This window comes from Anguilla rostrata, chromosome 4 (genome assembly GCF_018555375.3).
Source record: "Anguilla rostrata isolate EN2019 chromosome 4, ASM1855537v3, whole genome shotgun sequence".
Classification (NCBI taxonomy): domain Eukaryota; kingdom Metazoa; phylum Chordata; class Actinopteri; order Anguilliformes; family Anguillidae; genus Anguilla; species Anguilla rostrata.
The window spans coordinates 35,563,065-35,588,345 of record NC_057936.1 but is presented as its reverse complement, the minus strand read 5'-3'; the positions used below and the strand labels follow the sequence as shown (position 1 = coordinate 35,588,345).

Here is a 25,281-nt window from a genome sequence, read left to right as displayed (position 1 = left end):
GGGGGCACCCCTACAGCCCGGTGCATTCCGAGGCTCGGTGAGCACAGCACTCGAGGACGGGGAACAGAGCAGACTGGTACGGGGTTAAAGGTTCGGAAAAGGCTCTGGAAAAGCCAGACGGGGGAGCTGACAAATTGCACGTCGAGCTCAGGGAGACGTTGTGAATGGCTGTAGAGGAGCACAGGGGCGCTGCTGTGCTGTATTCTCCCAGCAGGCTCAGCACATAAAGGCACATTGTTTGGGTCCAGATACCAACTGCAGTCATTTATTGCCTGGCGTAGCATTTTATCAATGCCAAAAAGAAGCAAACACACTGCCTGTGTGGAGCAGACTTATGAGACAAGCCAGGCATGTACAGAAAATGCACTGAGCTCATATCTCTACTGATATACCACACACGTGCACACACACACACACACACACACACACACACACAATCTGCATCCTTAGAACCAAATAATTTATTATAGAAGCACTCACTCTCTCCCATACTTGCTCGCTCACTCTTGCGCTCGCTCCATAAACCCCGGTTCTATTGTGCAGCGGGAACTGGGCAGAGAGTATAGTGTGATCTCACGATCGGGTCGCAGTCACTGCCCCGCTGAAACCATGGAAATCCGAAGCTTCCTATAAACCTCACACAGCTCTAACAGGTCAAAGGGAGACAGCAGCCATCCCTAAAAAAAAAATCCCTACAAGGACCCTGACAAAAGCATGTGTGTCTACATGCGTGAGAGAGAGCATGAGAGGGAGGGAGAGAGAGGAAGTGAGATCCAGACACTGGGAATTCAGACAGCGAGAGAGAGATGGGGATTCAGTCAGTGGCATCCCCCCCGATTCTGCAGCACACACCCCGAATCCCAGGGGCCCAGGCTAACCTGCCAGAACACAGAGGGACTCTCCATAGGTCAGCTGGGACAGGTACGGTATCCCCCCTCCCGCCTCACGGCTGTGGGAACGAAAGGGTCGCCAGACCGAAGCCGTGCCGGGGCGCCCCTCCGACACCTCTGCGGGTAGCGTGAACGCCGCAGCGCACTGAGCACGTGCGACCTACACCGGCACGTGTGGACCAATCAGGGCCTACGGCTGTTCAGCACAATAAACCAGGTAGAGAGAGCGGCATACGTACGTATATAAATAACTTATCACCAAGCGCCATATGGACTGTCCGTGCGCAGGGCGTTCAGTGCCTGAAACCAAACACTTTCCTTGAGTTTCATATCCCAGACAGCTGAGAATATTACCCAAGAGACCTCAAATTCAAATTAGCTCAGATAGCGCTTAGCTTTTAGCACATACTGCACGGTCCAAGAACAGGGTGAAGTATAATTGATGTTTAACTTTTTCTTTTTCAGAGAATAACCTAACATCCCTTTCACTCATTGGCCGACAAACTGAGCTCAAAACAGTTTATCAGTTATAAAATTAGAAGGCGGGGTGTGCTCAATCAACAGAGCAAATGTGAAATGCTGCACATGTAATACTGGAGTCCTCCTTTGACTTGTTGGGCCACAGTGCGTTCTGGGTCACCTTAAAGCTATCGGGGGGGGGGGTGTGTGAAACGCGACCCCTCTGCTGACACGCGATACGGAGGAGCTCGGGAACGACCGTCGGAGCGAAGCGGCCGCGCGTAGGAAACGAGGCCAGGACGGGCGGGCGGGAGAGCGGTCTGGAGCAGCGTCCGGCGAGCTCCGGCGAATCGGCGAATCGGACGTCACGGACGCGGAGGAGCCAGCGGGGCGGAGCCAGCGGAGCGCGGAACGCCGTTCGTCACGAGCCTGAAAATCCAGGCACAATCTAATTAGTGGAACTGCAGGCTGCTCTTCAATAGCACCGAGGTACAGACCATACAGAAGGGGGACCAGCAGTCTGTAATTTTCCTGATAACAAATAGAGATCCAACACTGGTATGTTTAGTTTGCTACACCGCAAAAAACGGTTGGCGCTCAATGCTAATGAAAAAGAATGAACACGTCAAACCCCTCAAGCTCAACGTACACCGTCTAGACGAGCCCTGTTGCACTGACGGGGTTAAGTTCTCTAAATGCCACACGCAGGTCAACAAATCATCACTGCGGCCACTTGATGAGCACGAGACACTTACACCAGTCTGAACTTTGGCCCCACAGGACGAGCATCTGTCACTGTGGCATGACTGGGGGGAGCAGCTAACCCTCCGAGCTGCTTCAGTGCTCGATTCAGAAACAGCAGGAGAGAGAGAGAGGGGAGAGGGTGCTGAACAGGAGAGAGGGGAGAGGAGCAGGAAAGAGAGAGACAGAGAAGGGCAGGAGAGGGAGAGAGGAGCAGGAGAGAGAAAGAGCAGGAGAGAGAAAGGGTAGGAGAGAGAGATAAGGGCAGGAGAGAGAGATAAGGGCAGGAGAGAGAGAGAGAAAAGGGCAGGAGAGAGAGAGGAGAGAGAGAGAGAGAGGGGGCAGGAGAGAGAGATAGGAGCAGGAGAGAGAGATAAGGGCAGGAGAGAGAGAGAGAGAGAAAGGGCAGGAGAGAAGAGAGGAGATATAGAGAGAGAGGGGGCAGGAGAGAGAGAGAGAAGGGCAGGAGAGAGAGATAAGAGCAGGAGAGAGGGAGCTGGAGTGAAAGGACAGGCGAGTATGACATCACTGTCACACTCAGACACAGAAACAGCTACAGGTAGTGAACTCTGCTCTCATAGCCATATGGCAGACGCACACAAACACATTGAAGGGTGTACTGCAGCATAAGGTTAAAGCCAGCTGCCCCTCCCCCACCAGCTACTGTATTACAGATCTCACCTCAGCCTGTAGAACTCTGACAGCACAGCCTAATACAGGTCCACACTGCCGCAGTCTGTGTGTGTGTGTGTGTGTGTGTGTGTGTGTGTGTGTGTGTGTGTGTGTGTGTGTGTGTGTGTGTGTGTGTGTAAGTACGTGTGTGTGTGTGTGCGCGTGCATGCATGGGTGTCTGACTGTGCATTCGGGAGTAGATATTACAACCCGATTTATTTACTGTCCATCCAATTAAACAGATCGCCCTCCACACTCACACGCGCGTCGCAGCAGAACAGAGATGTCACAGACGCTGCAGCGCTACCTAACGGCCCCGCCCCCTCCAGCGTTCACTCCGACATTCCCCCCGTGGGAGAGAGGCTGCCGGAATGTTCCGCATCGCGCCGCGGTGCGCGGGTCTCCCGCTCCGACTCCGTGACTGTGACCTTGAGGAGGCTGACCAACACCCTGCCTCCGCAGTGATGGGGGGGGCGGAGTTTCGCTCTGAAATGCGACTTAGGAAAATGGGGGAGGGGCAGCTTTTCTCAACAGGAAACGCATGTCAAAACAGCTGGAATCGGGGGTGGCACCCGGGTGGCGTACTGAAAGCTGGTTTTCAATGCAGCAATGCCTCAGGCTGTCCCAGGACCGAATCCTAACCACGCCAATGGCTCAGTGGCTACAGCAATGTGTGACTGCAATTACGAGTCTCACCCAGGGAGGGTTACAGCAGGGTATCTCCCACCTCACTTAAGTGACTAGCGCCCCCTCTGGTCAATTAGGCATCCGCATTCTGGAATGTAAGGTGGAAAGAGGAGGACACTGTAGCGGTGGGAAGCGCCAACATGGAGCTTCCAATCTGGGACCGATGAAAAACAGTGATGAAGGCCAGGCAAAAAAAAAAAGAAGACAGGAATTAACAAGGCTACGGCGAGGAGAGGAGAAACACAGCAGTCACACCGAGGCAGAGCTGGCAGGTACATTCGCTCCTGTGTGTACAAGCTTTCCTGTGCCATTCGTGCTCTATGTGCGCTCTCTCAAAAATATGTCATTACATGATTAATGAATTTGTGCTTTTGCGTTTGTGGTCGAAAGTTCCCGAGACCTAGCGTTCCCAGACAGAGGAAGGGCGGTCTTCCCACCGTTAGAGAATGCCAAGAGTTCCTCTTCTTATTGATCTCATTTCCTGACCAGCGCTATGAACCGCTGCCAAATTTGAACACAGAGGAAACCATTTCTGTGGGCCCCTCCTCGCAAGAACGATGAGCGTTTTTTAAAAATGATGTCGTTCCATTGGCTTCCCGGCTCAGCCCGTCAGACGCACTGGAGGAGTCTGGGCCTGGCCAGGTCAGCAGGAGTGGAAAAAGGGGCGTGAGCCTTTAGGTGACGAGGGGCTCAACCAGAAGCCGTGACCGGACAGGATCGCGGTAACCCGAGACGCTCGGGGACATCCCGCCGCCCGCCGCCTCACTGCAAGAAACGGACGCCGTCCAGGATTCAACGCTTCTAAAAAAAAAAATGTTAAAAGCGGCAGCGTGGAGCTTCCTTCCCAGGCCTGGCTGTGGGGGTGCCCCAGGGCACCCTGGGTAGCTTTCTGACTCAGCCCTCGAAGACAAAAATGACTCGACGTGCTCCTCGAGAGGGTCGTGCTGCTTGGGTGTTTTTGTTTTTGGGTGGTTGTTTTCATCGTCAAAAACAGATCATTACTGCTCCCTGCCTTAGTTTCCTCAATTCAAACCATCGGCACAAGGTCTCCCTTCCCGTCACAATGCATTACTATGACGATGAGAGGCAAGATGGAAAAAAAGGGCAGGGGTTCCAGTTCCGGCTCAGATTCCCCAACTGTGTTCACCGAGGGTTCCAGGGATTAAGCCACTTGAGCAGCATACAGTAAAACTCTATGCTTGACATTCTAAGTGCACCCATCCATTATCTATCCCACTCATTCCTGGTCACGATCGCAAGGGGTGCTGGACGAAAGGCAGGAAACATTTAAAGTGATTTAACCTCATGATTTTTGTTTTTTACATCAAATCCCAAAATCGTGCCAAAATTCCAACAAAATATCCCAGCATGCACTGGACGAAAGGCAGGAAACATTTAAAGTGATTTAACCTCATGATTTTTTTTTTTACATTACTGCCCAAAATCGTGCCAAAATTCCAACAAAATAAACACCCAAGTAAGAGCTACTTTTGAGTCATAATTAAATGAGACTTAATCAATTAGAACAGCGGTTCCCAACCATCCCAAACGTTTTTACCGTGCGGTGCTGAAGTCCTGCAGCACGCAACGCGGCACAACACCGGCGTTCTTCAGAACGTGCCGGAAGGCGGGACCAGAGCGGCCCGGCCCGTTTCTGCACGCGCCCGGACGTCTGCTTTTCAGCAGGGCCGCTCTCCGGCGCCGCCGTGGTAAAGTCCGTCTTCGGCAAGCGGTTGTCGTCGTGGAGGGCCCGTCGGAGACGTTCCTCCCCAGCGTTCACGGTCACGGGCGTGAGAATCTGGAAACCCCGGGGCCACGCGAGCCTGTCGGGACAGGTTTCAGAAGCAGAGAGACCGCTTTTCTTTTTTCTTTTTCTTTTTCAACGCGGAAGTAAGCCAGGCCCGACTCTCCTTACGGAGAATAGAATGGCAAATATTCCAGCAAGATTAGACAAGAAAAGCACTGCAGTGTGTGACTGCTCCAATATCGCACGCAGAAACGATCCATTTGCTTCAGTTCTGTTTCAGTCAAAGTGCTTTGAGGGGATAGAACAATTTCTTTCAGATTATTGTATTCTCTGTAAATAGAGAACCCTCTAACAAATGACCGAGCGGCTTTCAGATTAAAGCCGTAATTCATTCACACTTTGACCTTTTGACCCCGGTTAGCATACGGAGGCATTCACTGACGATGAAAGCGGACGATGCGCCATTCCCCAGCTGACAGGAAAATTAGTCAGGACACCTGCGGAGGCCTGACGTTGGCGGTCTGCGTGGCGCGGTCACCTGTCCACACACACAGAGCGCTCCGGTGACTCAGCGGCCCACCTTTCATCTCTCTCCCCCTTTTTATTTGGGAACAATCGATCGCGCCGTTTCCAAACCCTGCGATAAAAGGGACATCCGATCCCCCGCAATTAGACGTCAGCCTCCACGTCCCAGTCATCAGCGTCTCCATTATTCACAGCAGCCGCCCCCCGCCTGCCCCTGTGTGTGTGTGTGTGTGTGTGTGTGTGTGGTGTGTATACGGTGAAAAGTGTAGAGTGTAGGGTACGTGGTGTGTGTGGTGTGTAGTGTATGTGGTGTGTGTGTGTGTGGTGTGTCGTGTACGTGGTGTGTGTGGAGTGTGTCGTGAACGTGGTGCGTAGTGTGTGTGGTGTGTGTATGTGCTGTGTAGTGTGTGGTGCATTGTGTATGTGTTCTTAGGGCATGTGTGCGGTGTGTAGTGTGTATGGTGTGTGTATGTGGTGCGTAGTGTGTGTGGTGCATTGTGTATGTGTTCTTAGGGCATGTGTGCGGTGTGTAGTGTGTATGGTGTGTGTATGTGGTGCGTAGTGTGTGTGGTGCATTGTGTATGTGTTCTTAGGGCATGTGTGCAGTGTGTAGTGTGTATGGTGTGTGTATGTGGTGCGTAGTGTGTGTGGTGCATTGTGTATGTGTTCTTAGGGCATGTGTCTAGTGTGTAGTGTGTATGGTGTGTGTATGTGGTGCATAGTGTGTGTGGTGCATTGTGTATGTGTTCTTAGGGCATGTGTGCAGTGTGTAGTGTGTGTATGTGGTGTGTGTGTTCTTAGGGCATGTGTGCGATGTGGTGTGTATGTTCTTAGGGCATGTGTGTGGTGTGTAGTGTGTGTGTTCTTAGGGCGTGTGTGCGGTGTGTAGTGTGTGTGTTCTTAGGGCATTTGTGTGTAGTGTGTGTATGTGGTGTGTGTGTTCTTAGGGCATGTGTGCGGTGTGTAGTGTGTGTATGTGGTGTGTGTGTTCTTAGGGCATGTGCGTGGTGTGTAGTGTGTGTATGTGGTGTGTGTGTTCTTAGGGCGTGTGTGTGTGTGTGTGTGTGTGTGTAGAGACGAGCTGGAAAGCCCCTGGGCTGAGTGGACAGAATAAGAGCAGAGCCCCAGGACGTCTCGCCTTTTGTCTCCTCCTCCTCCTCCTCCTCCTCCTCCTCTCAGCGATGGCCGCTCAGCCTGCCGGGCCAGCTGATGACCGCACAAAGAATCCAGCGGGGCCCGCGGCGACCCGGGTCACGAGGGCCAGCCGGGCCGCACAATGCCGCCCTTCACATGGGAAACGGGGGAACAACCAGAGCCCCCCTCACCGCCATATTACTCACCCCATTACACTCATGTCCCGCTACGCCTCCAGCCAAACTATAAAAAACAGAACACCGCTCCTCACCACCAAGAAAAACAATACATTTTACTACCGCGCATCACTATAGAACTGCGTAACCACTATGCAAGAACAACCACTTGTCCTTTTGTGTATTTTCATCTCTCAAATGTGGCTCGTCTACAGTTCGCTCTCATTGATGCGGTCTGAACGAGGTATTATGAAATGTCAATGAGCGTTAGCGCGCAGGGTAAATGTTTGCAAACTCGTGAGTGCAAAACAAACTGGGCGCGCAAAGGTCAGCGGCTGGGGACCTGGGCCCGTTCAGGGAGCGCAGGAGGGGGGGAGGCAGCCCGTGCACAGCGAGCTCCGTGTGACGCGTTCTCTTTGTTTGAACAGGAGCAGGTGCAGCGGGGCCCTAACTGAAGACGGGCGCACGGACAGAGCCGCCTGCGCTATCAGGCCTGAGGCAGGCGGGCCGGTCTCCGTGGGGACGGCGGTGGGCCAGTCTCCGTGGGGACGGCGGGCCGGTCTCCGTGGGGACGGCGGTGCTCCTGTCTCCCATAAGCTCACACTTTGGCGTAAAAGCCTGTGGGGGCTCTCGGCTGTAGAGAAGGGCTACGTTTTTGCGGATGTGTTTTTAAGCTCTTCTCAGCATTTTGTTTGCGTGTGTGTGTGTGTGTGTGTGTGTGTGTGCGTGTGTGTGTAGTGTAAGTGTGCGTGTAGCTTGGGCGTGTGTGTGTGTGTAGGGCACGTGTATGAGTATGTGTGTGTGCGTGTGCGTGTAATGTGTATGTAGGGCACGTGTGTGCGCGTGTACTGTATGTGTGTGTATAGTGTGCACGTGTGTGTGTGTGTGTATGTAGGGTGTGTGTGTGTGTGTGCGAGAGTATCTAGGGCACGTGTGTGCGAATGTGTACTATATGTGCGTGTATAGTGTGCACGTGTGTGTGTTTGTGTGTGTAGGGTGTGTGAGGCTCACTAGAATAATGCCCTCCATAGTGCCGAGCCAAGAACAAAGAAACACCTGCCATCGCCACACCCTGCTGTCACCACCACTGACCCAGATCAGCCAGGCAAGCGGAAGTGCCAAATAAAGTGGTGGCAGACACAACTGCCACTCCTCCTCCTCCTCCTCCTCCTCAGTCATCAGGACACTCCACACCTCGTCAGGACACGGACGATAACATACTGCCCCCGCTTCCTCTGGTTTCATTAAGGTGGGGGGGGGAGGTTCTGTCTATACGAGTTACATCAATGCGTTAGCTGCATCTAATCGTTGCCTGGCTGGTGAAATTTGAACCGTCAGGGATCTAGGGGGATGGAACCGGTGGCGTTAGAGAGCGCAAATACAGCTGAGAAAAGCAACAGTGTATAAATAAATCCTGTTCGCCGTGCCAAAGCCTCAAACCCGACATAGAAGGGACCGGAGAAGACGAGACCGCGCCAGCGTCTCTCACCCTGAGCGTCGCGGAGAAGCCCGGCGCCCGTCTGGCTCCTGTCTGACTCCTCAGAAACACAGCGCACCTGCAGCCCTGTTCGGCGCTGAGGAGCGAAGTCCCGCTTGTTCTCTTAGTCACAGGAGCTCTGCGATAGGGGCGTGAGCAGAACGCAGCCTTAACGTGGATTTCACCTCCCACCCCCCCCGGTACGGACAGACAAACAGACTGCCCACAGCTTAAACAATGTGGTCCCGTTTGCCGATACACAAAACCTGCTGACGCGGTTCCCTCAGGAGTGACTAACCCAAACCCCCCAAGCAATTTGTCGTCGTGGCTACAATGTTGAGTCATCACACGACCACTTTTCTACATATAATAGATCGGTGTTTTGTACTCAAACTATCGACATAAAAATAAAAAAAATTCATTTCATTACTGGCCCACTAATCGATGTCATATCGACCTCCACGACCAGCGTTGATTAGATGTCTAACTTACATCCAAATTTTTAACGGGTAGCAGCATGTGCAGTTGTACAAATACACAAATGCACACACGCCCACATTCACACACATGCATGCACTTGTCAGGACCTGTATATGGGCTAATTATATTTCCATAAAGGCTGAGCTTCTCAGCTAACAGCCATGCCTGCTATGTATGGCGCTTCTGCAGGGGGATTAATGAGTGGAATCGCTCTGTAATTAGCTATAATTAGCTGCGTAATTCTGTGAAAGGAGGAATACAGGCTGGACTGGGTACTGCTGCAGCGCCAGAATGTACACTAATCCCCTCCCACCCCCCAGAGCCCCACATTTCTGTTAATGGCGCCGCTACAACCGCTTTAGAATTGTTACGTAACAAATCGCTCTTTATTCATAACGCAAAGGCAAACTTCACCCCTACGTGAAATCTGAATCACTGGCCAGAACTGAAACTGGTATTTATCACAGTTCATTTTAGAGCGATATTTCCCAACCCCCTGGTCCTAGACTACAGCTATGTTTTAAAAAAACGTACGTATTTATTTTATTGCATGTAGCAATAAAGCTGAATTGATGACATAATATGTCTACCATTAAAAACATGACATTTCAACCACCTTTCTGGTCATTCTGCCCAAGCTTTAAATAAAGACCTTCTTGCAAGCAAGTGTTGGGCCTTTCTTTTCACCTGCGTGCAGTAGCATAAGCACCTCGAGCAAGGTTGCGTAAGCACAAACTTTCACACGTATCTCCATAATTATAAATCACACAGAACTCTAATCTTAAACAGAAAATGACTCAAAAGCCAGACCGCACATTCCAGAGAGCTTTAAAAGACAGATCATCGGTAAGAAGTGAAATTCAGTGAAACCACATTCCAAACACGGCACACCGAGTCATCATTCATGAGCTTCTGATTTTGAAGGTCGTCCTGCACCTTCAGACAGTAAAGAGGGCGGGCACTGACCCCAGGTCAAACACAATTGGGTGGAGGGGGAGGGGGGGCATGGAGAGTGACCAATGTCTGAGGTGCACATCATCTGTCTGCCCGTTACCATGCCAACAAACTGAACCTGAATTGAGGCTCTGCCAGTGGGTAGCAGCTGCCTGGCACCAGCCATTAGGCCATAGGGGCCCTGTGCATTCTCCCAGCACAGACCCCTCCTTTCATCAGCCACACTGTAGCAGGAGCAGGTAATGGATGCTCGCTGACGGACACTGCCCAAGCCATAATGTCAAATTCAGCACCCCAGTGACCCCTGCGCCTGGGGTCTCCATCTTTCTTCTTTTTTTCAATATTAAGTTTGAGTGCATAACTTAATTGTGCGTACAGACATAAAAGAAAACTGCCAAATCGCTAAAAATCTGGATAAATCCATTAAATAAAAGTCTTAAAGCTGAGTTGGCAAACATATAGGCTAATTCAAGCATTATGGGGGAAAAAATAGGTTCCCAAGTGAAAATGTACAAAAAAGAACAACAAACATTTCAAAGATTTTCATCGGTACTTACAAAGTGCTTCACCTACATTTTCTTATAATATTCCTAAATTGTGCATATGAATAAAGCAGCGTCACAACTATGCATGTTTTGTTCCTAAAATCTCAAATATCAGACACAAAATGTGCAGAAATGTCAAAGCCTTCGGCACGGGCACACTTGTGTACCCTCAAAACCAAAGTTTGCTTGCAGCCATTTACTGTATGTATCAAAACCACAACTAGGGGGCGGACAATATGATCAAAAAATTATATCATATAGTTTTCTTCTCCTCCTACATACAAGCAACACAACAAATGTGCAATAAACGACCACTAATAGAGTTCCCTCTCTCCGTGCTTTGAACTGTGGGGGGTTAAACATAAACTCTCAGAGAGTTTGAGATATGGTGAATCAGATCTGGTTGAGATATGGTGAACGTCAGACCGAACAAATGCGTTCGGGCCGCTAACTCCCATGTGGAAGAGAGCGTGTGTACTTCAGTCCAGCAGCCACGACTCTCCTGGCCCACACACTGCAAACGGCTTCTAGAGACGACCTCGACTTCTAGCATTCATCGAGTTGTCATTAATTCATTTTCTCTGTCTCGCTGGAGGGCGTCCAAGCCACTCTTCACCCCAGCCTGCAAGGGGAATGGCTTTCTGCTGCCAGAAAATAAAACCATATTGTCAGTACCCTGTCTGTGACTCCAACAAAACAAAAATTATCTCTTGCAGCGGACAGTTATAGAATTTCTGTTCAAGCTCTGTGCCAGAAAATCTATACAAACATGAGAGCTGTAGAATCTATGACTGTCCATAACAAATTCAAAGGCTACATACACATTACTTAAACGATTCAACTTACCCTTTCCTTTTCCAAAACAAATATTAACCCCAGTCTTTCAGAATGGCCGTATTTGAATGCTATGCCCATCACTGCGGTGTCTTCATCAAACTGGGAGAGCCCGGTCAGGATGCGGTCTACTCCAGAGCACAGGATGCCAGCCACAGCTTTTGCTCATACTGCAGTCTGCCTAAGCCTCTCAGTCATTAAGACAGAGGAATACACCCCACTGACTCCTGTGGCTAATGCTACAGCTAATCACCCGGTGCACTTTGGGGCAGCCAGACACAGCTGGCCCTGGAAGAGTAAGGGTTTGATAGCAGATGTTTGGTCATGTCACTAAACACATAGAGTACTTTAGCACTTGGTAACTGCTAGGTGAAGAGACAAACAAATAACCAAGGCGATCACAACAGATGGGTGAAAGTGGTATTTACCTAGCAGCAGCAGTGCGGATAACACCCTTGACACAGTGACACAGACTGTAGGGATTTTTCTCTCTTGTAAAAGCAAACAAATATTGTGCTGTAAACGTGGAAGCCCTAGATGTCTGAAGAAGCTGCCATTGGGCCAGTCGGATCATCAGACCACCTGTTTGCAGCACCTGATTGGCAGACTTTAAATCTCAGCCAGTGGTGTACAGTTGTTGAGTGTGGTGATGACTGAGAAAGAGCAGCGTTCAAGGTTCCCTGTGATATGGCAGGACGGGAGAATTTGGGGATCTCCTGACATGAGCGTGAAGTGCAGGCTTGAAGAGGGGGAGGAGTCAGGCATCCCAAGGTCGCGAAACGGAGGGGTCTGGCTGCTGTGAAATGTGGTAACCTTCAGAAAACATGAACGGTTGGCCCCCTTGGATGCCTGGTAGGCTAGCACCAAGGTTTTAATCTCGATTGGTGCATAGACAGGGAGTCTGTGGAGGGCAGCAAGAAGGAGGGTGCAGTAGAACTGTTTTTGAAGATCTGCAGGTAAGCTGCAGTGTTCTGGAAGAGCTTCAGGGAGGACGGAACTGCAGCAGTCCAGGCAGGAGAGGACCAGAGCCTGAACCAGAAATTGGGCTGACTAGGTGGTGAGGAGCACATGGATTTTCCTTATGCTGCAGAGGTAGAATCTGCACACCCGGCTCACTGCTGCAACGTCCACAATGTTACCAAGTTTGTTGTCTAGCCCCACTCTTGGCCCTATAAGGGGCCAAGAAAATGGTGTCACCCAGGGTGCGAGAAAGGTCACATGGGGATTTGGGGGATACATGGCGTAGATGTAGAGCATCAATATCTTCACCAGGTTGAGCTTTAGGTTTATATCCAGCTCAAGATGCCATTCTGAGGAGGCTGGAAGGTCGCGATGAATGTGGAGACATAGGTCAGATGGCAGGAAGGACTAAAAGAGCTGAGCGTCATCAGCAAAGCGTTTATAAGACTAGCCTTGAGCCGCAATGACAGGACTGAGGGATTTAGTGTTGAGAGAGAATGGGAGGGGACTAAAGACAGAGGCCACGGTGGTGCAGCACCTCCTGTGAAGAAGGGTGGAGACAGGAATGGGTGAGAACACATAGTCGGCCTTTCTCCTTGGACTTGAGTTTGAACTAACCTCATTTTTGTGCGATCTTTGCGCAAGAGAGAGGTTCCACGATAGCTGCTGCTGCTCCTTAAAACTGTGACTAAATAGAACAAGCACTATCAGCTTGGTAGGGCAAGAAAATAGGCTGCTCCAAGCAAAAATCCCACAACCGTACTAACTAGCACTTGAATAACCAACAACAATGCACTAACCACCAGTCAAATACAATCCAAATCGCGATCAAACTCATATTTAAAAAAAGATTTACCAGAAAAAACCAGACAAGTAACCAGCGAGTACAAAATAACAAGGAAATGGTCAAATCAGCACTATAAACGACAGCCTATACAAAGGAAAAACATATTCCTGCGAATCAAGCATACCTGAAGTCGATGCACAGTTCCTGCTGCTCAAAACACGCTTCAAATTCAGGGCGTGGCCTCGTCAGGTGAGCAGTGTCTCGGCGACCCAACCTAGTGCGACAGAGGTTTCCTGTGCCAGCGTTCAGATCTGATAAAAACACAGCAGCAGGTAGGATTCTCCTCTTCAGTCTAAAGGTGCATTGCATAAGTTTGGAGAAACAAGCAAGAGAGCGAGGTTTTGGGGGGGGAAAAGAACGTTCCACCCCTCCCCGCAGCGCTCCCTCTAAAGCCCCTCCCTCCAAACACGTGAATGTATTAGTACTGTCTTATTACTGGAGAGGAGTGCAGCGCATGTCTCAGTCAGAGGTAGAAAAGAAGACATAACGTCATCATAATGAACATAAGTAATGAACATAACTATAGTTTTTATTATGGGGCAGTCAGACGGGATTTAAAAATGAAAAAAAAAAACGTTTTTATTGATATCTGACGACATGTGAAGTAAATTTAACCACATATGGACAAAGGTGTTCTAAACAAACTTAGCCTACATACTGCACCTTTAAGAAGTAAGCCCTCTGAAAGGGCTGTGCACCCCACAGGTTTTACTGGTTTGCAGGAAGAATTAGCCATGAGGCACTGCTACAGTGACCACGGTGAACAGCTCAACACAGCTCAACACTGGACTGTCAGGCTGAGCTCTGACTCATAGCACAAGTGAAGGAGTTTGCCATACAGAGAAAAGGTTCACAGCAGTAGCAAATAGCCTGAATAGTTGCTCGCAAAGCCACAAACTGAAATATTTAACAAAATCAAAATTTTTAAAAGCCAAAATTACGAACAGCTTTAGAGGCATTAAAACAGATAACTAGTAGCCTATCCCTCAGTCTGAGGATTGGGGACCCTAAGATTATGACAGGCAGGAAGTTTTCTTTGCAACATGACTGCAGACCACCAGCCAAGCAGCAGCCTGCTAGTCTCACCAGCTAAAACAATGGTGGCTTTCAAGGTTTAAGCCAGTAATTACTCGGTAACAGATCACTTCTCCAAACGCTACACCTCACCACCAAGGCCTCGGAAGGTCTTAACCCTGTGGCACAGTGCCCAGACTTCCCCTACTCATGGCATTTAATCCATAAAGCCATGGCAGTCGTCTTTTCCCTCCCCCAATAAAAGGCAGTTTTACATTAGGCTACTGAATCCCATTTCAGCACCTGCCAGCCACATCAAAGGGCTGAAAACACCGGGTGTGGTTTTTCCCCTGGGGAATCAACGGTGACACAAGGCCCAATTATACAGGGCTTACACACAAGTGTCAACCATCGACTTTCAACACACAGCAAATCATCATGGCGATCGGTCCCATCTGGCCCTCCAGCGGAGCCCAGTCGAAAGGGTTCGCTATGGCAACCTGTGGCAGACCTACTTCAATGCCGCATAGCACCCAGATGCTCTACAGGTTCCCATAGAGGATACCTTCATACAGCGTTCATTATAACACCCTGTTATAATTCATTACTGGGCGTCCATTTCCTCTTAATCGTGTGCGCTTATACTCCCGGTTATACACGTATTTGTATCGAACCATGTGGCATGGGATGTTTAAGCCCGGGACTTTTGTAACGGTACGTGCTGAGAACCGAACAATTACAGACTTGATTCAACGCACGTGCAGAACTTTTTTTCGTGGGGAACCTAAATCGAAAACTGTCGATGCTAATGTGCCTTACTTTGTTCAGTAAGAAATGTTGGCCAGTTAGCCACCGTTTACATTTACATTATAAATGGAAAGCCATTTCTATTTTTGTTGGTGACTGCACCCAAATTTAAATGTCAAATTTACACAAGGGACAGCTTTTGCTGGCAGGGTTGACTTATAAAAAATAAAAAAATAATAATAAAAAAAATTATAATAATAAAAATCAGTCGAGAAGGTCTAGGTGGAGCTCACCAATCGTTTAAAAGAGGTTCTGCTTTTGTCCAAAAAATGTTTTCCGGAATTGCTCAAGGCCGCTGTGTTCTGGGTGGATGCAAGATCAGAGAGGGAAGCTAAATTGAATGCCCCGCCACTACCTGAGACACCATGTCTAATCACCCTGCCCCGCCCTAAGCACCTCCACACTCACCCACACCACAAACCTCAGTGACAGCCAAGGTGACCATTCCCAGTATCGACTAGCCTTCGCAGAACAGCAGCGCCCTTCCCATTTCTCAACAGAGGGGTTTCAGACACGCCGAGAGAGGTGGGGGGGAGGTGGGAAACACAGGGGTCTCGTGCCTTGCCTTGGGGCCAGAACATGCCGGAACACAAGCCCTACACAATGCTGCATCTGACGCCGACCCCGGGACTGGCTGGGGCCCAGCGGGCCTGGGCGCTCACGCTGGGTATGCGCGCACTGAGAGAGCAGGGCAGTGTTCCTCCGGCCCCATGAGACAAAGCCGCGCTTGTTCAACCCCCCGCGGTCAAGGGCAAGCTCAGCGGCCCGCGGTCGGCATCAAGGCAGCGGGCCGCCGATCCTCAGTAGGACTGCAGGCCAAAGGGTCGAGCCAGTTACCCACTATAAAGAAAGGCGAGAATGAAATGTATTGTTTTTGGTTCCAGTCACGGGAATGCAGGAAACGAAGTGTAAAAGAAAATGAAAGATAAAAGCATGCCATTTGAGGACTAATGTCAGTAATGACTTGGGCCACCAGTTTGTCTCCCCTTGATTCTCGCATGGTACTTCAGACCTCCGTCAGCTAGAGGTCACGACAGCCATTCTGTCAGCCACTTCTCAAGCAATTGTCCCATTTGCACCACCTTGGTAATCCAAGTTGTTAAATTAAGCACAGACGATGATTGACAGCGATGTTCAGAAGCAACAAACAGGGTGAAGCCACACATCCTCCGAGGCTCTCACAGCTCTCCAGGACCAGGAAGTGAGGACCACTGGCTCAAAGACAGGCTTTTCGCCGAATTTAAACTTCCTTCCATGTTCCCTTTCAGAAGGAATGCGAGATTCTGCATTTTACACTTTACATTTGGGCTGCAATCGGCAGCCATTCTCTGTGCCTGACTGTGCACTCTGAGCGTGATTCCAAGTGCACAAGCTCCCATTGTGCAGGGAGTGTGACCCGGTTGTTTTGAGCCAACCTCGGGTTAATGTAGTTTCTTAATGAGGGGGGATTTTTACCGCGTCCCACTGAAATTCCGATTCACAGACCCACCCCCCCGAGGTTCCCAGCGGGTTACGTTAATGAGGGAGTCTCGCACCGGCAACAGTAATTAGGAACACAGTAAAGGAATTAGCGATTACATTCCCTTCAATGAAAGGAGAGCACACATCATAATGACTGCACTCACAATGGCAAGGAACGATAAAGCCTGTTTTGCTTGTTTTTATTTCCATTTAAAACTGAAAATAACACCATTACAGCATGAATTAAATCACACTGACCAAAAATACACCTGGCAGCTAAAACAACCCAAGAGTTCCCACAGCAACCTGAGGTATTTGAGCCTGGTATTGCAGTGGAAGTATCTCTTTAAAAAAGCTGAAAATTACAAGCCTTTCTTGAGAAAGATTTGAACTGTTGTCTAACTGAATTACAGGCTCACAGCTTCTCGTTTACATTTCAGTGAGTGAACCAATCAAATTAACTCACTTGATGTAAACTAAACTAAATTTAGCTACTGGAGGTAAGGGGAAGAGAATGGCTAAATACAGGTCATAGTAGCCACGCCACAAAGAACCCAAATCTCCAGATCAAAGCTCATTGAAACATTACACTCATATTCAAATGAATTAAATTCCAGAGAAGCTTGCTCTATTACTGCTAGCCCCTCCCATAGTTGCCATCGCCCCTCCCAAGGTCATGCTGGACACACCTGCAGCTGCCCTGGGCATTGAAGGCAGGGGTGTCAAACTCCAGTCCTGGACGGCCGCAGCGTATGTTGTTTCCTTTCATCAGCAGCCAATTAAAGCCTTGAGAACAAGCTGTGTGGATTTTTTAGTCAAGGACACTCCAGCTGAAATGCACCAAGCAGACACTCGTCGTGGCCCTTCCTGTGAATGTGCTAGCCCCTCCCCTTGACAGTCCGAACATATCCTGTGACTATCCTAGCTCATTCTGGCTCCTCCCACAGCTACCCCTGCACTCACCACCAGGAAAGACCACAGACCTTTTAATTCCCAGTTGCGTATGCTTCCTGCTATATTTACCTCACACTGATGGGCAAGCATCCACCACGTTCAACAAAGGAGGTTCTTAGGGGCGCCATACAATAATTAGTGGTGAGCAAGGAACCGCTTTTCACAAAGATCCTGCTCTTTGATAGGACGCGCACATGTGCGTTTGCGGGAGCCTGGACCCCGAGGAGGCCGTTTTGATCTGAAGACGTTTCCCCGCGAGCGCACCATAAATAACTTCCAAAGCCAAACTGAGGCCCGAGGCAGGGTTCAAATTATGCTGCGGTAATGCAGACGCCCCGCCGCGCAGTGTCCTTCAGCAGCTCCCCACTCAACACCCTTCAATCTGCTGCAAAATACGTCTACGGGCAGCCTAAACGCTGGGAAAAAGAAAAAACACCCAAGAGGTCGCGGGGAAAAAACTCCCAGACTGGAGGATATCTCAGAGGAACCTGCCTACAGAGGGGTCGCCCCTCCTCCGCTGGCCGGTCTTGAGCAAAGCACAAAAATGGCACCTCCAATAAGTTTTGTGGACTGGTGGGCTGCAGCCTTCTCTGAGCAGCGCTGCGATGAGATCCTTCAAAGCCCCACGTGGTTTTTTTCAGGCGCCCAAGGTGGGGCTGAGCAAACCCAATTACCACCCCGTCCAATTGATCAACAGGGGCTTCTAAAGAGAAATCCCTAACCAACCAAACCCTCCCATACCCTGGGCAACGCAATGGCCAACTGCACATCGCTCTACAGCACCTTGAGCCACAGCCGGCGCTGGCACGGTCCCGATTCGGTCTGAGGCCGTGAGGCTCGTCCGTGCATCGCAGTGGGGAGCCTTAACGGAGTGAGCCTTCCAGCAGCCCCTAACCTATGCCTTTTTAGCCACACTCAGCAAAAGTGAACAACAAAGGATTTTATGGGAAGCTCTGCCCTCTTTTCTTGCCCTCCTGGGAAGGGAGAGGGAGAAAAGAACGGCACTCCCACTCTTTCATTACAGAAAAGGTGTTCCCTACAGCCGGGCGCCCGGTGCCCAGCAGACAGACCAGCCCAGGAAAGAATGCACTTGACGCAGAGCCACACGGAGCCGGCGGGGCCAGGAGGAGGCCGGGGGAAACGGCGGGCGCCCCGAAAACGCCAACGCGGGACGGGCCCACAAAGCCCGGATTAGCGCTCGAGCGGCGACGCGGCACGCCCCCCGGGACCCCCGCCTGGAAAGAGAGGCGCCCGAGCGCAGGAGAAAGAAAAGGCAGACGTCAGCGCGACTCTCAAGTGTGCGACGGAACGGAGAGTGCTAAGGTTGGACGAAGGCCAAAGCCCCAGGCCATGCCGAACACAGCGATGCCCAGCAGCTACACGCAGGTGCTGGAGACTGAAGTCCCGACTCACCCTTCTGAATGAGGAAGTCAGAGGTTCCTGGAGTGGGGAGATTGAACTCCCTTCAATCACAATAGTAGTATTTAAAAGGTGCTACCGCAAACAAATACATTTTTGTAATGGCCTCCTAAAAGATCCCCACAGGGAATCTCTTTGGTGGGAGGTTACAATGGGAGGTTAAAGTACATAGCTAACTACAGTCTCCATATTTGATGTTTCATCTTGTTTCAAATGCAGTCTATGATTTTTTTTTCCCCCTCTTTCCTTTCTGTCTTATATTGCATACCTCTGCAAACCACAAAGACTGACAGCAGGAAACTTTAAAAGAGCCTTCATCTGCTACACCGCACAGTCAAAGGAATTAATTAATTTCATAAACAAATTAACAAATAGGCCCAATTCCTTAATTCCAGTCTTTGGTCTATTGTATACAAGATAAGCACTGCCTCAGCATAGTAGGGACAATGAACAATTAGCCAACATCAACTCCACAGACTCTTTAAGAGTGAGAACTACAGCAGAAATCCCCCCATCAGGAATGACCAAGATATCTACGGTTGACAGACGTCCACATTTTCCAGACCTGATGAAAATCTATTTTTACCTCCATTCCTACTCTCAAAACGGTTAAATTATTAACAGAAATCCCATAAAGAGAACCGTCATCATAATGGGACGCCCTGCATAGAAACACTCTTAAATATTTAATCAAAAGATAAACAAACCAGCTGTTAGTGCTGTGCTGGAGCGAATGCCTCGTATTGTGTTCTTACAACAAAATATCCACACTGCTATTTTCCCATCACCCAAGACCAAGTTCACGATCAATTTGGTCAATATTCCCCACATATCCAACAGTTTAACATGGAGGGAAGAGGAAAGGGGGAAAGGAGGGAAGGGGGAAAGTGCTGGAAGGGGTCAGTTCTTCAGTGTCTTCGGCAGGGAGGTCCGGCTGCCTCCGCTAACGTTTAAGAGGACGGTTTTAGGAATAGTTGCTCGTAGCTGCTCGGTGCAGACTGCAGTGCGTTGTGAGGCAGTGCGTAAGGATCGCCTTACACATTTGCATGAATCGACCCGGGCTGCCCATTATTCTCACACCCTTTTATTTAGGTCACTCTGGGGCACCTTTTCTCCATTAAAGACCCCCCACCTCCGTTTGAGGCCCGCGCACAAACACCTAGCGGGTCCCCATAGCTGAAATGTTCTGGGTGGCCTCATTCCAGTGCTTCTCAGTAAGCTCCTGTAGTAACTCCATATCGATGAGAAACACGTGTGCAAAGAAACTCGATTCATGACCCCCACCCCCCTTTATTTTGTTTGAAATCTTCCTTCATCGATATGTGACATAAAGGAACAGCTAGGACCCGTCATCCAGAAATGACTCTCAAACAAAGCCAGTATCAAACTGGCCAAACGCTCATTAATTACTGTTCTTTCCAATAAGGCCCTGACAAATCGATGAGGCAAAAAGCAGGAATGGGTCCAGTGGCCTCCCCCAGGTCAGGAACTGAGATCGCACATAGGACTTTCAGTTCAATTCATAGGGAACCATGTAGCACCAGGAACTATAAAATGGAACTTGAACGTGGTCAAGACATTGAAGCAAACTGATCTATATCCATTTGCCCTCATTTCTCCTACATGTTATGTGCTACGTCACTCACTGTCTGACACTGACCATTTACACTGAAAGCACCCTGGTTTAAAATTCTGAGAAAAATTCCTACATGCGGCTCCTATGAACATTTTTCAGTGAGAACACTTCGTATTCAGTAAACAAGCTCCAGCCAAACTGACATACTAAAGGAGCAGTATTTAACCCCACACATGGCATTCGCTGTCAAAAAGAGGAAACATTCATTACCAACAAAGCAAACACCTGCTGCTCAGGGAATTTCATTCAGGCAACTTTACAGACAACCTTGTGCAAAAACAACTGTTGACGCTGCGCTCGGAGACGGTCCTGACCCTCCGTGACCTGCAGCTCATAAAGCAAGGCAGGGGAATGTGAACTACGCAGGGTGGCCGCGGAGAGAGCGGCCAGCGCTACACGCCCAGTCTGGGTTTCATTGACCGCGTGACCCAACGGCCCTCCTCCGCAGCGACCGAATACCGCGTCCGCTAGCTCAGCTGCCGCCTCCATCCGAAATGGCTCACCCCGGTCATAAACATGGACGGCCACAGAAGTAAGACATCAGCTCAGGTGAGTTCACACTCCACTCCCTAACTCCAACCCCCAACCCCAAAACCCCGCCAGCCCCCTCTGAAAAGCTGCCAAGCTTTCATAAGCCGCCAAACTGGTCCTGCAAGAACTGATCTCAGATCAGCTAGTGCTGGATCAAATCGGTAACGCTGCCCAAAGTCATGTCATGTCACTTGGCCTCTGTTTTCTTGGTCCTGGTACATTCAAGCCAAAGTAGCAGACCAGTTAAAAATATTTTCTAAGGAAAACTGTGACATGCTCTCAGAGCAACTAATTCTTGTCCAGCAGCCTGTTAAAATTAGAATTCTTCTCAACATAACAGGTTAAAATAAAAGCTAGTACAACATACAGTATATCACAATTATGTATTTTTTCATATACCTTTACAGGGGAATTCCCTAAAAATTTCCTGAAAAGAAAATTTGCCTAAGATTGTACTCCAGAAGCAATCGCCAGTCTTCAAATCAGAACTAATCTGATTTGCGTGGTTGCTCAACTCAAAGGAAAGGAATCTGCAATAGATTAGGAAACCCCCTGCTTTTCCGGGCAGTGTATGAAAGACCCTTAAAAACGAGGAGTCAGATGGCACTGAGGGAGCTTAGTGGCTTTTGTGAAAACACACACAGAGCTGACCGTATTGTGCACATTCTTGCTAAGGCTGTTCCTCTGAATTTAATTACTTGCCTTTTTGTAGGTCAGGCTTCCCCTTATTCAAACAATCAGCACAAGCTGGAAGGTGTCAGGCAGCCAAACGACAGCTCTTAAAAGCAAGAAAGGGAAAGGGGAGGAGAAGGAGAGAGAGAGCGAAAGAGAGAGCTCGCAAAGAAGATTACTCGGAGGCATAGCACGCGATGGACCTCACAGCCAGCATCTCAGAAACGCACAAGTGAATAACAATCGGCCATTTGCGTAGTTTAAATGGAAAGGAAAACGGGACATCGGAGCTAGTTTTCCAAGATGTGTTCCAGAGAGGAGGTGAGAAGGGTACAGTGTAGAGCCGATGCCAAATGCTTGGCACTGGAGTCCTCTGTAGGTTAGAGAGCCGAGGCTGTAAATAAGCCTGTGCAGATGGCTGAGAAGTCAGTGCACGACCAGTCAGCATGCAGCACGTGACTTGGCTGGATTAGGTGTGTATGGGTGTATGGAGGACGCAGACGTTCAGGCGGGTCATGTTAAATGATGCCAGTCTGCACAGACTGCCTTATCCTGCCATTCCATACCCCAACACGAGATTCCCACCCCTGGACTCGGCTGAATCATACAACCTAATCCAGAGAGAGCCAGATCTGAACATTCCACTAAACATTCCCTCACCTAGCATGGAAAACAGTAGACTTTCTTGGAGAATTAAGTTCATTTCTAAGTGCGGCCATATAAACGGTTTGCATCTGCGGGCGATAGACGGTAGTTGAGTTCACGTCAAGAAATCTTTTTAACCAGATCGCAATCTTCAGTCAGTTGTTTTTACCTTCCGTACTATAATCTAACTGTAGATCAAACATCAGACGTTCTCCTACTAAATTGACGTCAGGCTGGAGCCATGTGTTGCAGCCTGGAATATGAAGGAGGAACGAAATGACACACCTGCACCATGGCATGGAAAACAAACTGCAACTTTGGACTACCGATATTAATAATTAGATTAGCAAGGTAACCAGAGGCATGACAGGTAGTTCCTGACGACGAGTAAAGCTAGCTATTCATCATTCCTAGGTTTCCCAACACGCAGTTGCCACAGCAGCTAGGTCACTTGGCTCAGGTTATTGGCATTGCATTAGCCTCTACATACGTATGCAACACACACACAAACACCGCATTATATATTTGTGGAGGCTACAAGTGAGAAATGGGCGGTTCGCAGTCCAGCAAGCTCCCAAGATATCTCTATTGGTCAGGCCACAGGGTGACATTGAATCCTAAAATACAATTTCACTTACCAAATTCTATTTTTTTTTTTTTTACTTTTTATATATAACGCAAAATAGCAGCAACCAATCAAATAACATGAAAAAAATGCATGCAGTCAGTAAGGGTAAAATTCAACGTCGACTTTTGCATCTGTTGAGCCCTTTGCTGTTCAGAAACTTGTACAAGCAAACTACTTTCAAGTGAGTGAACAACGACATCGTGGAAACACGGCGCTGTCAAGCACTAAATCATCGTCTTTCGTACATGCAGCCAGCTCGGGTAGCCAACAAATACAATCCTTCCTCCATTACAAAGGGATTAGCAACGGCTGACTCTATATCATGTAACGTTAAACACATTGTTACCACAACAATGTAATGTAAACTTTCACATCTAAAGGTTTAGAAAAAATATACCAAGCAAATGACCGCCCAACGATCAAAGGAAACTTCACTTGCTGGTCAGCGGCAGTGTACCAATTCAGCAAACTATACACTGCAAGCAAGCGCCGATTCAACTTCAGTCTAAAGCGCAATAAAAAAAGACAGCAAGCTAGCTTACTCAGTTGTAAGCTAGCAAGCAAGATACTTACTCCGGAGTCCTTTTGTTGTCAGCTTGCTCACTATGACTCCTTTTCTTAGTTTTCAGTAGAGTTTGGTGGTCAGAATGTTAAATCGATATGCCAAACTCAAATGCTGACTGAGTTCAAGGCGAATAATTTCAGTTCTTCACCCTTCACAATCCCCGTTCGTAACTCAACCGCATCCTTGTTTTCCTGATGCGATCCTTTCAAAGCGAGACGCCCAGCCCGACCCTCATTGAGTGGATTAGCGTGGCGGAAGTAGAGTTTAAATCCTTTTCCCGATTGGACCCAGTATGACCCAAGAGGCGGTACTACTTTTTAATTTAGCTTTACCCTACCAGCGGCCGTCACTGATGCTCAATCAATCACGCCCCCCCACTACCCAACCCTCTGTCTCATCCCGCCCCCTTTTGTGCACACTGCAAAGCTCCGAAAATCAACGTCAGGTGACGTTTAGGGTAAAATAGGTCTATGGTCACTTTCGAGTAAGAAACGACGTATTTTTTCTTTGTCAGTTGAAAAGCCACAGAAGGCTGCTTCTGTACGATGAATATTGTCCTTTTATAGTATATATCAACAGAACGAATAAGCCTGATATTTCTTGATAATAAACGATAAACGTTACTAATGAAAATGCTTAAATAATGAGGTCTGACACGGTTGCAATATGATTCTGATACTTTTACAACGTATTGCTCTTGGTCTGATTACAGACTTTACTCAACCCAATTCAACTCATTCAAACAAGAAAAGAGAGATGGGTGTAAATGGGTAACACTAACAACCTCTAGCTCAAAGTCAGCCTTTTAAAGAATTCCACCAGAATCATGTTACCAGAGGCTTGATTTCGTTAATTATAAGTTGCTAAACCACCATTGTGTCTGAAAGTGATGTTTATTATTATTATTATTATTGTTGTTGTTGTTGTTGTTGTTGTTGTTCATTTCAAGTCTCTGCAAAACAGAACAGGATTGACTGGTGCTGCTCAAACAAGAAGCTATGTGCCAGTGCCCGTTTTTCAGATTCTGCTGTTAAATCACAACACATTGGTAAATTATGTTTATATTTATTATGTAATTTAACCCTCCTGTTCTGTTCATTTTTTAGGTACAGCAAAAATGTTCCCGGGTCAATCCCCATACAGGGGGGGTTTGCAAATACATGAAATGAACCATTTTCATTTAAAATGTTGATTACACTAATTAAGGCCAGTAGAAGAAGTTTCATACTGAAAAAATAATTTTAAGTATTTTTCCTAGATTTTCAAACTTTAAAAAGGGTCAATTTGACCCGCAACATAACAGGAGGGTTAAGGAGATTGTAAATAATATGCAAGGGCAGTTCACAGGCAAGTTCGGGATTTTTATATGCAATTATTTTGAAGCATATTGTACGCAAAATGGCAAGTCATAAAGCAATATCATTATCTTTTATATGTTCGGCACTGCTTAGTTTCGTTTTTATTGTTACAGTTAAAAATGAATGCAACATTTTTAAATGTCCGTTGAGATTGCCATCCTAATGTTTCGATTAAAATATTTGTATAATTCTCAGCTATGAATACTGATTATTGATAATCAAAAGGCTTTCTTATCCAGAGTATCTTGCGTTATTTTATTTAAAATACAGTTTGCCATTTACTGGAGCAATTCAGGTTAAACACTGCTCAAGAGACCAATAGCATTGCTCCTAAAAACCTTGCAAAGCCCATTTCCCAAAGCATCATGCTACAGTGCATCCCCTTTGATGTATTTTTAGTGAATGACACTAAAAAGAAAATGAACGAAGCTTGTTAAAAAGAGTAAAACAATAAAAATAAAAA

The 25,281-nt window shown here is 48.3% G+C and overlaps 1 protein-coding gene across 2 annotated transcripts in view; it reads right to left on the bottom strand.

Moving 5' to 3' along the window:
* mpp7a (MAGUK p55 scaffold protein 7a) overlaps positions 1-23,709 on the bottom strand; it is a 127,914-nt gene extending 104,205 nt beyond the window's left edge. For both annotated transcript variants that reach the window (XM_064332406.1, XM_064332407.1), the window contains exon 1: positions 23,469-23,709. The gene's annotated coding sequence lies outside the window, so the exon portion shown is untranslated. The remainder of the gene's footprint in view (positions 1-23,468) is intronic.
* Between the last annotated feature and the right edge of the window lie 1,572 nt (positions 23,710-25,281).